This window comes from Montipora capricornis, chromosome 14, assembly GCF_036669925.1.
Source record: "Montipora capricornis isolate CH-2021 chromosome 14, ASM3666992v2, whole genome shotgun sequence".
NCBI lineage: Eukaryota > Metazoa > Cnidaria > Anthozoa > Scleractinia > Acroporidae > Montipora > Montipora capricornis.
In genome coordinates this window covers 43,704,675-43,717,570 of record NC_090896.1, presented here as the reverse complement: position 1 = coordinate 43,717,570, position 12,896 = coordinate 43,704,675, and the positions used below count along the sequence as shown (strand labels likewise).

Below are 12,896 nucleotides of genomic sequence, written 5' to 3'. Positions count from 1 at the left end.
TGAAGTTCCAGTTTATTACTTTATTGGATAATTCTGTCCTTGATCTATGGTAACTCCATGAAGTCTAGCCATAGTAATTATTCATTGTTTTCATCATTTATGCTACCAGCGAGTTATTCAAAAGTGATTTTGATGTTCTTAGGAAATCTATACAATAGTGACGAATGATGTGGTCACTGCCATCAGACTTGTAGGTTGTACTGAAATGAAATTTTCTGAATGAGTTCTCTTTGGGGAAGTAAAAATTTCACTTGACCATTTGTAGATGTAAAATTACACCCACATTAAATGTACAATTAAAATTGAGATGTCTGGAAATACATAAAGCAGGTCTTGTGTTCTGTGCAATGTTTAAAATTAAAAGGGCAATTAAAGGCAAAGCAGACTTTGTGATAGAACTCTGACACAATATTAACTACTAATTAATTTTGATGTGGGCAGTTCATGCTCATTCATATAAATTGCTCACTTTTGTGGTAAGTTACTATCTCACTGCAGAGAATAAAGTAAATTTATTTAAATCAGGATGAAAATGAACAAAATGTGCAGCCATTGATCTTAAATGTTTTTAGTCTATTAATTAACCCATTGACCCCAGGGGGTTCCCTATTGATGAGTAAAATACTAAGTATGGCCGGTTTTGGCCAGTTTAGGGGTGAACGGGATTTTATTAAATATAGTACATCAATAATATTACCGTATCAGTAATTGAGCCAGTATTTAATAACTAATATGTCCCAATAAAATTTAATATTGATTCCAACAGTGTTAAGCAATTAATATGCATTGATTTAGGATGATGGAACATCACACACCATTTTGTGTTCATTAATTTTATTTTTTACTTCATTCTTGGTGTATGGCAACTTATAGTAACTGCAAAAAACTTGCAGAAGAAATTGAAGAGAAGGTATACCTGAATATTATGGCTGTTTTGTGTGTCAAAAAATTTAATTGACCTGGTTTTTGTTTATTTTTGCTGCCATTCCTTGCACACAGTCACATGTCTCATAAAACTTGAATGTGCAGACAAAGGTAAAACAATTCACTGTACAAAGTTTAAAGAATTGTTATATTTGTATTATTTATTAAATGGGATTCCAAAAGCAGAAGGGTGCAAATAGTGACACACACACCCATGCAAGGCAGCCACACAAGGGAGTGAAAATTTTAAAATATACATTATTTACAAATATAATGTATAATTACTTATCATGTAAAGCATCATGAACAAAATTATTATACTTTACAATAATTACTTGTCATGTAAATGTTACTATACAGTTTGTAAATATCTTTAAAATTTCAATTACTACAGTTTCCCTCAAATTTAAAGTAAGAAATTTATCAAATCGAAAAGTGCAGTGCAAAGTTGTGGTAAGCAGGCATTTGTATTTGTAAATATTACTACACTAACGAAACATTTTTTATGTAATTAAGTATAATTTTTAATAGATGGGACTAATATTTATTGCAATACAAGCAAGAGTCTTATTTGCAGTACATTGCATTTAAGAATGCATTGCATCTGAATAATATGACCCAGAGTTGAATCAACGCACCACAAAGTGCCAAGTTTCGATGGAAATTAGGTTTACTTTCACAGGGCATTTTCGTGCGCCCTGCCACTTTTGAAGGAAAACTTTCAAAGCAGTTCGATTCTTCACAAATATGTGCTTTCCATACTAATGGCGATCGCTGGACGAAGACATATTTGCTGAGATTTGACCGAAAGTAACGTGAACACTGACGCTATTGTCTGATTTGGGGTAAGAAAATTTCAGTTGCGCGTCAAATATACACGGTTGTAGTTCACATTTCAAGAGGAGAAAAGACAAAAAAATGTCCAGAAGGTATGAAAATCACACATTAACAATACAGAGACTTTTGATGTCTTAGTCCAGAGAAAATAACACTTGATGGTGGAAAAAACAAGCACTGTTTCGTCGACAAAGAAAAGCCCTTTGGTAAACGAAGAAGTCGAAACGTCGGGGTTCAGTATTCGCTGTGCCACTTTTACCGGGAATATCTCTAGTCAAACCTTATCTTTGGCTCACAAAATATCACCTGTTGACGGCTTTTCGTGGACCAACGTCGGAGACAAAAGTCCTGTACTCTTAATGACAGAGTTCGGTTTAAACAGAAAAAGCTATAAACCGATTGACATTTTGCAAAATGACTCTTTCGTCCGGATAGAATGTATTCGCTTCAAAGAGAGAACAAACGAAATTCTTCTGTCATGTTTTTCTGTTACTTACCTTAACTCCATTCATTGATAAATTTTAAGCTGTGACATCCTTTGAACGGATTGCCAGCTCATTTACCACTGACGCGCCATAAGCAAATCCCGTCAACCTGGCAAATTTGTTTTGTATTCACTTCAAGCGCGGGTATCCACGTGAAAAAACCACAGCGGAAAATTTTAATGCCGGTTCCAGTTACTTTAATACGTAACATAATTCAATATTGTGATTTGCACATTCAATCATCACCATACGCGTTGCAAATAAGGCAAAAATTTTCCAACATCGCGCAATCCTTTGACTAGTCTGAGCACAACGCAGCATTCTAAAACAGCCGATCTAAGCATGTTTCGTTTCATCCGAGATAAAGGACTTTCCCAAGTAGAAGGAATTGCCGAGGTCTTTCTAGCTTTTGTCCATCTTCTTTCGGTATTTGTACCACAAGTGCATAGATAGCATTGAAAGTGAATGCAATAAAAACTACAACTAGCGACAGCGTCGACATCTTTTCTTCCCGCGTTCTAAGACTGTCTCGAAGGTTTTCAACCAATCACAATGCAAATAAAATTGAATTTACCATTGATGATGCGCATGCGTGACATTAGTCCCCTTTGTTGATCGCGATACTAATATATAATCAAAATGTTCAACAGCGCGTGTGAACCTATGACTTTAACATAGACTACGATAATCTGTAACGCAATGTCGGACTTTGTCAGATCAAGTTTAACATTGTAGCGCCATGTTCGTTGTTACGTCCCAAAGTTGAATGTTCAGTTCTTACCGCCAGCCCAAATCCGCCAATAATTATAGGATGTCAGAAAATGACGTCATTGAAGATAAAGTTTCGCTCGCGAGGGAACAAGATGGCGGATTTAGGAAGTGCACTAGAAATGGTGAACGATTTAGTTGCAAGACCGGATAGACTAACGGATGCATCGGATATTGGGGTGGTAGTCTTGAGGCTTGATTTTTTACATAGTATGTTGGTTAGCCTGGACATCGATGAGGACGTGTTAAAAAAGGTTGACAGGCCTACACGACTCCGTTGTGCGTGGTCTGGTTTCTGTTGTCTTTGACATAATTTTGCTCTCTTGAGTACTTATTTGAATGGACATCTCTTTTAAGCGGTTCCTGTAGGATTCATTTATATAGCAATGGTTTTTATCCTATGAGGCTTTACATTTGAATCTCTATACTGCTGTGTGATACTTTTTCTTCCAAGAAAATAGTTGGTCTCGATAATAATGTTTTTAGTTTCTTGGTGTTGATTTTCTCAGCTGTAATGTGAATGTGACCTTATGGCCTCACGCTTTTGCGCCAATTTAATTCTAGGCGCGACCGATAGAAGCGAGTGATCTTCTGGTTTTCAAGGTTTGACCCGGGCCCGGGTTCATTTTGTTTTTGAACGCCTGTTACATTGTGCCCTGTATCAGTGAGATAGCTGGCTTCTTACAGGCTTTGCTTGCCTTTTTTCTGCGTTTCTTAGCAGATCGTTATGCTCTTTGGAGGCGTTGTTTTCTTAAATTGTCTCACTCGTTCTTCTGACTTCTTCAGCATGTTTTGGTTTGTGGCCATGGTCAGTAACTATCTTCCTTAAACTTCTGGAGTTAATTCGTTCTCGTCGATGCTCTTTTGATATTTGATGTCGATGTCTTTAAGTCGCTCCTTTGTCGAGGCATTTAGATAACGCGACTGACTCTAGATGGAGGTTCTCTGACATATCATTTGGTCTGGCAAGACCGGGGTTTCGATCCTATCATGTGGATCTCATCAGTTGCCGATAGCTTGATTTAAGGTGAAGAGCTTTGACTGCAAAAACCATGTGTGTTTGCCTCTATTTGTACTTGATGGAAGGACCGAACTTGCTAAATTCTGATTGGCTATTAGAATTCTAGCCAATGGAATTAATGTGTTTTCCATCCATATGAGCGTAGTTTGATGTTGTGTTTCTTTAGAAGGCTGAAACCAGTATTTTCCTTTCTGTATGCTGTTTTCAAGGACCAGAGTGCTGTTTGCTTTAACGCTTGTGTCTTTAAAGTCAGTCGAGTTATCTAAATGCCTCGACAAAGGAGCGACTTAAAGACATCGACATCAAATATCAAAAGAGCATTAACGAGAACGAACTAACTCCAGAAGTTCAAGGAAGATAGTTACTGACCATGGCCACAAACCAAAACACGCTGAAGAAGTCAGAAGAACGAGTGAAACAATTTAAGATATCAACTTAACTAGTCCACTTAAGATGTAAGAAGAGAGAGATACTGGTTATCGGTATAATAAACATATGCTAAAAATAAAACCCTGTTCGGACCATTCAGTTCGAAAAACACCTCTGCACCGCAGTTTAGTGAAGTATATGTGGGCCAGGCGTCCACCGAATCTCGTTCTCTTGAATTCAGTTTCTTATTGCTATTCATCCTTGTCGAAAGGTTTCTTGTGATTGAACGTTGAGCAGAAATGCATGCGTTTTTATTGACAGTTATTGAGGAGCTGTTCAAATATCGTTGAAACTTGCTACATCTCTTTATGGGGCACTGAAGTTTGGCCAGGGCTTAAGTTGATAAGTTAATATTTATGGCTGCTGCAAAACGTTTTGTAACAATTCAAATGCTGTTAATATGTAGATGTATTTGTTTTAAGCTTAAGCTTATTGTATTAAAGGTAATTGTTGTGATTGATTTGGCTTTGTGTCTCATTTTAATCTCTGAAGGGGAAATCCTCTCCTCAGACAATGTAAGTAGGTAAGTAAGTAAGTAAGTAAGTAAGTAAGTAAGTAAGTAAGTAAGTAAGTAGAGGCTTTATTTCAATTGACCGTAATACAGATTGTTTCTGATAAACTCGTGGCAGAATGATAGTAGCTGCGTATAACAAATAGGAATTGAAAACCTAAAAATGTGGAAACAGAAAAAATCGAAATATTTCATGTACTCAATCAATTTTTTTTCACAACGATTAAAAGTAATTGCAGTTGTTGTTCTTAAATTACTGTAGGCTTAATTATGTGTACCATATCATTTCAAATTTCCAATGAAACATGAAGTTGCTAGAGACATAATACCCAAGTTCTATGCATAGTAAGCCAGATGATTATTATTCGTGAGCATTATTCTGCTATGCAGAGAGATTGTAAATACCTTAATGTTTTACTTGGTTAGTGACTGAGCCAAGGTGTCTTAATCTTAAAGAGCAGTATCATGGGAATTATCCCACATTTTGGCCAGAAAATTACTAACTCAATTTTTAGCGTCTTTGATTCATAAATTACTTCTGGATCACCATGAGATTAAATCACGCTTGGAAATGTTGGAGTCAAATTCGGCCAACTTTGAAATGCCGCGCGAGACCTGGGGTACAGTAAAAATCCAACATGGCCGACCATTTTTAAGCCAGATAAAGACTTGTTTCCATATCTCAAAGTGCCCTTGGACGTGAGGGGCCTGGGGTGGCAGTAGGGGGTGAAGGGTACAACAGCTGAAACAGTCCAAACCTTTAAAAGAATGCTAACCTTAGGCCTAGACAGTTTAGGCCTAAGGTTAGCATTTTTGTATAGGTTTGGGTTGTTTCAGTTTTGTTGTTTCAGGCCCCTCACGTCCAAGGGCACCTTGAGATATGGAAGCAATTCTTTTACCTTTCAGCCACGGGCATTCAAAAATTGAACACAAAATCTATCATATCGCGAGGATACAAAATCTTAAAGCCTAGACTTATAAGTGGATAAGTTGAGATATTTAAATTACACATTTAAAGAGCTCTGCAAGTTGTTCAAAATGATTGCGAACGGAAAATCGACAGGGCTTCGCTTACGAGTTAACTTTGCTGTTTTATACTAAAATTATTAGTTCGGAACATGCAGTAAGACGACAGCATACCTCAAAAATGCGTCCAAGAAATACATTTATGGAATTGCCTGAGGTTTTGACGACTCAAGATCGTATAAAAGCTTTCTTGGTCACACAAGATAGTCTGCTGTTATGTTTTGCTTTTTTAGGTTCCACATATCAATATCAAGCAGCCGTGAGAAGTGCTCGTTTTTTGCGACTTTCGAGGTGGTAAAAACCCCACTGTTCGACATGTCTTTGTTTCAACTACCATCTCTTTGAGTTTCTGGTTCTTCAGTAATACTTCCCGGCGGTATCAATCAATGAAAATCAATCATTGATCACCAATCAATATAATCAATATATAAAGGATATTACACGGTGGCGAGAAGATATGAATTTTATGTTCGAGTGGCAAGAACAATATCTCACGAGTGAGCGAAGCGAACGAGTGAGATATTGTTCTTGCCACGAGAACATAAAATTCATATCTTCGAGCCAACGTGTAATTTTCTTTTTATTATATGGAGACTAAATATTGATAAATTCCGATTTTATTGTTTCAAAGTAGTCAAGTTTTACAAATACTGCTGGGCTTTATAAAAAAGGCGGGAAAAAAAGGCGGGAATCGTGACGTCATTGAACGATACGACACTCACAAAGGTGACATACGGAAAATACGCCACTCGGGTCCCGGATGAAGTGGCGTATGGAATCTACGAGTGGTTTAGTTCCCAGTAAAACACTCTCCTCCATATAATAAAATCAATTATTATAAGTTATAAGTGTTATTGATTAGTATTGATTGGTTCAACCAATCAATAAAAATCGATACTCACTCAGCATGACTTGTTAATTGCTATTGATTTTTATAGATAATCAATAATAAATTGTGCAACAGTAAAAACCCGGCGCACAAAACTTCTCGATTTCAATATTCTGTGCCGAGAAAGGATATCACCAGTGCCCCTTCACGGTGAAGGAAGGAGAAGTATTCTCAGTATCAAAGAAGAAGGGTGAACGCGGTAATGCGTTGAAAGTTTGTAGTGGTCGCAGGCAGCTCGGTCACCTTCAGTTGGAGCTTGTTAGCCCACTCTGGCCACTAGCACATCACAATATTACAGCGTAAGTAGGAGAGAATAAAGCATACTCAATTTTTCTCTGAATTGTAATTTTATTGTCTTCCCTTACAGTCGCGCAGGTAGATATTGGCCAGATGTTGCAAACTTTTTAAACTAGAAATCTGACTGTTCAGGTTTCATCATTGATTTTTCTCGTAGTTATTTACATGTGGGTGTTTACCATTTCTTTAAAGGTCAGTCTTTTCTCGGAAATTTCATTCGAAAACTTTGGAATGGCTTCTGTATTCGGACTCTTTTCCCGTTTGGAACAACCGAATAGTAAGCGCCGTCTCTTTCGTTCAATGGTCATTCCAACCGGTGCTTTTAACCAGTAAATGACTGGTAGTCACCCAAGGCCCCGGGCACGCGAAAGTTTATATTTTATTTTATTTAGGTATTTACTATTATCAAAAGTCGACTTGACCTTACACTATAATGTTAACGAACCGGTTACATAATTATATTACTTTATTACCCGTTAAGAAGTCAGTTTCTTAGCCAAGTAACAATTCGCATCACCTTCCAGGTGAGGGGCCCAAACCTATACTCAGAATTTAAGATAACATATTTAATTAATTTGGAATTAAAAAGCGGGGGAAAAAAGCGGAACCATTCCGGAACAACTCCCGACCTACGTGGCGGCGCAACTCACCAGTTTCGCAAAGTGGCTTTGAGCGCAGAACGCCCCTACAGCTATCAGAGTTGGCCTCGCTACGCTCTAGAACCTTCTAGAAAAAACTTTAGCTCAGGATTTGACCGGAGATCTATTCAGTATTCAGCGCTGCAGGACTGGTTGATTAGCATAAATACGATTCATTTCAAAATTCTGTGTGCCGCCTTATTTATGGTACAAACCGTAATAAAATGTTCCTGTTTTTTGTGATTTGTGTTCGAAATAGAAAGGCACACTTTAACATCAGTTTAATATTGATTATTTTACTTTATTTTACTTTTCAATGAAAATCAATAAATCAATGAAAATCAAAGAAAATCGATACTCACTCAACTTCTCGACTGTAATTTTTTTGATTTCCAATACCAATCAATTGATTGTTATTGATTATTATTGGTTGTTATTGATTATCTTGATTATTGATCTTCATTGATTGATACCGCCGGGTAATACTTCTATCGCTTCTTTGAAACTATCGAAACGACCTCCGGTTCTTGCTTTCATCGATCATCCAAGACCGCGTCTGGAAAAGCAGGCCGTTAGTCTGCCGGAGAAAATATGAATTCTAGAAACAAATTTTGGAACATAAAATCACGGTATCGCTGATGTTGAAGTCGCACCACCAAAAGGCAAATACCTGTTCTCTGTTACTATCGTTTCACTTTTCCTCCATAAACCACCTTAGAAGATTTCTGTTGAACTTTGTAAGCGGCGTTAAGTCCTGCAGTTCTGTCTGTTGTCCTTTAAAATGACGCCTTTTTGCCGTGGTGGCAAAGACAAAAAGAAGAATACGGCAAGCTTGGCCACATTATATACCAAAACATTCAGTGCATTGAATTCTGTTGTTTTAAAAAACATTTTCGGACCCAGGCCTTCGCTAGAAGCAAAGAAAGTTGAGCCATTGTGCCCAAAATTCAAAATTTCCGCGATCGAGCAAAATTTTCCGGAAAAAATTTTCTTGGCCGAATTTGAGATAAAATCGAGGTAAAATTTTCCAAGCGTGAATTGATTATGTTCAAAAAGAAAAACAAAAGCCACAGTAAGTGATTACCAAATTTATCTGAGACCAAGGGAAGAACTTAAAAGTTTTCAGGTTGGCGTTCATTTTCATTTTGGCTATGTGTAACCAAAAATATGTGTATTTTGTATGTTTTGGCCATGCGTAACCAGAGACAATCCATAACACTGCATCTTTAGCTCAGTGTAGGGCTTACAAAATCCTTGGAGACATATTGGAGACATGTCGTAGACGCATGTCCACTACAGTCATCTTAACACATTGACATCTGAACTGACCCCAGTCACCTGTGAGGGACGAGGCTTTATGTAACATTTTCTTCTTGCTAACTTGGTTTTCCCTAAACTTTCCAGGAGTCAATTTTTTAAGAAGTGTACTTCAACTGAACTCATTTAGGGTTGTAGTCTGTAACATCTGATAAGACCTCGATGTTACTGGTAAGAATAACTATTGTAGGTACATATTCCACTCACCAAACAACAAGTTTGCTCCAGGTTGGAAGCTCAATGCCACACTGTGTTGCACAAAACCTTATAACAGCCTGTCTTTATAACAGTGCTCACAGCAACTTCTATAACATCTCCTTAAATATCCATACATTGGCCCAAATGCCGTTGATTTGATTGCAAACTTTGCCTACGTCACCTTAAGTCACTCAAAATGAAGCTAATTTTGGGTCCCATCGAAGGCCTCGTTAAGAATGTGAAATTATTGAAACACATAAATCTTATTGATGTTTTATACATTGTAGAAGTGAAGAAGTTCATGCTTGTCACTGATGCTGATGCCAAGTTAACCAGTATCATTTCATTGGATGTTGAATATTTCATTGCCAAATCTTTGTGGAGCCATAATGGAATGCAGCGTCCTGTTGCTCTGGACTTTGACCCTTCTGAAAAACGAGTCTAATGGTCTGATGTGGCACAGGGCCTCATATTGAGTGCTTTCATGAATGCAACTTCAGTGAAGATTCTGGTGCGGTGCAATGCGAAAACTCCTGATGGCCTAGCTGTTGATGAGCTGGGGCGAAACATTTACTGGACAGACACAGAAACTAAAAGAATTGAAGTTGCCGACCTTGATGGATCAAGGAGGAAGATCCTTGTCAAAGAAGCACTAGATAAGCCGAGAGCAATAGTTCTCGACGAAAGGAATGGGTAGGATTATTTAGTGATTTTAGCCTTACATTTGTGGAATTGTTTGATTCCGGTTTTAAAAGGCAAAGTAAAAAGGTGACTGATATGAATCATAAAATGTCAAAGAATTAGTGTTGTTACTGTCAACAATACACAGAGTAATCTTACCGTTAAGTTATAATACACTCTCCACTAGCTACTTTAAAAAACTTTCCTTAAAAAAATAAGGGGGGATACCAATTTCGGAAACGCCTAACCAGCCTATGCCCTATTTAGGCGTAACTGATTAGAGTGTAATTGTAAAGTGCTAAGTTTCTACCCCATATGAACCATGTGAGCGTTAGCCCTACTGATGGAAATGAGCCCACACAAGGGCAGAGAAAAACTCTGACCAGGGTGGGAATTGAACGAACCCACGATCTTCGGGTTAGATCATCGCTGCTCTACCGACTGACCTACAAGGTCAGACGGGAGCAGGCCGTGGGAACTGAAGATGTTAAAGTCACGGCAACGTTAAAGATGTTGAAGATGTTAAAGTCATGGCAATGAACAGTTTGAGAGCACGGGCAGTTTTGTTGTCAAAGATGTGCTTTGACGTTTTGTGTCCATTTAATGAAGTCTTGTAACAGTCGGTAGTAACGATCTTTTAGTCTCATAATTTACTGCTACATTTGTAAATTGGTGGATTGTGCGGATGGTTATGAGGAATTTGAAAATGTATCCTAACTTGTTTGTTTGTTTGTTTGTTTTTTCGTTTTAGGATGATGTATTGGACAGACTGGGGATCCGATCCAAAGATAGAGAAAGCTGCAATGGATGGCTCATCAAGGCAAAGCATTGTAAACGGAAATCTATCTTGGCCAAATGGACTCACTATTGACAAGACAACTAATCTTCTCTACTGGGCCGATGCTAAACTTGACAAGATAGTAGTGTCTGATCTTAATGGGGGTAACAGGCGGTTAATTTTGTCATCTTCAGCTGATGTTCATCCATTTGGTCTGACATTGTACCAAGGCATGCTATACTGGACTGACTGGAATACGAAGAGCATTTCACGGTTAATTTAAGCAATGGAGACCAGGAAACTATGATTACTGGACTTCACCAACCCATGGACATACACCTATTTGATGGATCTGCGACAGATTCAGGTGCCAATTTGACCTCATTTTGTGTCATTTTGACCATATGGTTTAAAATAAAGATTGCCTTTGATTTGCCAGTATCGATTTCATTTTTGGCAACTTCTTTCACTAACAGTAGACCAATGGTCATTTGACTAACTGGAGGTGAACAGAGATGCAGAGAAGCGGGATTTAATTAATCTATTTAACGTTAATATCTCGTTTGCGTTTCAAGAAATTCAAAATCCGTAAGCTATTACGAGGCTATCCACTGGGACATTTTGTGAATTTTTTGGTGAGTCTTCGGTATATTTAGGAAGAGATAATTTTTCTCAAAGTATTAGTTAAATTTAGGAAAATAGGAAATATTGAAGATTTCATGAAGGTTAAAAATTGGAATTTGAAGTTAGAAATTCGTAGACGGACACCAAACAGTTCTCCAGAAACCTGCAGCTGGTGCCCTTGTGTGGTGTCAACTGTTTGGTGGTGTTTCAAAACATTTTTTAACATTTCAATCCCTTCTTTAACCTCTTGAAATTTAAATACAATTCACGTTGTCCCCCACAAGAGTCTTATAACTTAAACTTATTAGGCTCCAACATCGCTAAAGACGCTTGATCTTCAAATCACTCTATTGACTTTGAAAATTCCCAAGTGATTGACAAGGGTTCTTCTCGTATGCGCAAGACACTAGAATCATGGCACACCGCTTCGATAGATCATGCAGATAACAATTCAAGGCCGCTCCCTAATCAATACTCTATTCTTTTAAAAAAGAACAGTTAGTTTTTTTGGCACTTTTATACATATTTTTTTCCCGTTTTAATATATTCTTTTTATTGTCTCACCTATTTTTATATATATTGTAGTTTTCATTTTTTCCATTCATATCCATTCATATCCATTGTAGCCTGACAGCCGAAAGCTCGAAAGTTTTAACTATATATAGCCAGTGAACGTTTTTACAATTATTAAAAACTTATTATGTCATTAAAAACGGTTCTCTCTCTTCCGCCCCCGCCCCCCCCCCTCCCCCCCTCCCACCTCATCTCTCTGCCAATAAATATCCAGTGAAGAATGTGCTTTACAGAAATGCTTGATATGGACTGAAAAAGGTTTGAAAAATACAGGCATTTACTTTTTTTTATGCGCACCATCTTGTTTACGTTCAAATATGTTAACAATTTTTCAACACTATCTTTTTTCCTTAAGATTTTCATCCTTGTGCCAGAAACATGGGGAATTGTAGTGATTTATGTCTTTTAATGCCTCAAAGGAGGCATCAGTGCGCATGCCCGACAGGAGTAACACTTAAACCTGATGGGAGAACCTGCGACTATGGTAAGGAAGTATGAACTGAAATATTCTAAAATGCAGATATATGAAGTCCAGACAATGGGCCAGAACAGAAGTCGTAAAATCAGATTAGATCAGTTGACAGTGGAATTTTGGTAACTCTTGAAGTGCACTTTTGGACATCATTGTACAACTGACTCAAGTAGGCATTTAATCCAATTTTACTCAGCTGGACTTTCAAATACAATAAGACAGCAGTCTCTCTTGAGAAATAGCAAAGAATGAAAGATTTTCATAATTAAAAGCTATATATCACTTGACTTTCCTTTTAGTTCTGACCCTCGTATTTTGCTCTTTCTCAAGATAACTTCAACACCAAGAGTTCAGACAAGTTCATGCTTTTTGCTGAAGGGGATAGTGGGGAAATCTATAAGGTTCCCCTGGCTATATCAGACATCCCT

At 37.6% G+C, this 12,896-nt stretch overlaps 1 pseudogene; it reads left to right on the top strand.

The window, feature by feature from the left end:
* LOC138033747 (uncharacterized) overlaps nt 1-12,896 on the top strand; it is a 72,471-nt pseudogene that overhangs the window by 33,999 nt on the left and 25,576 nt on the right.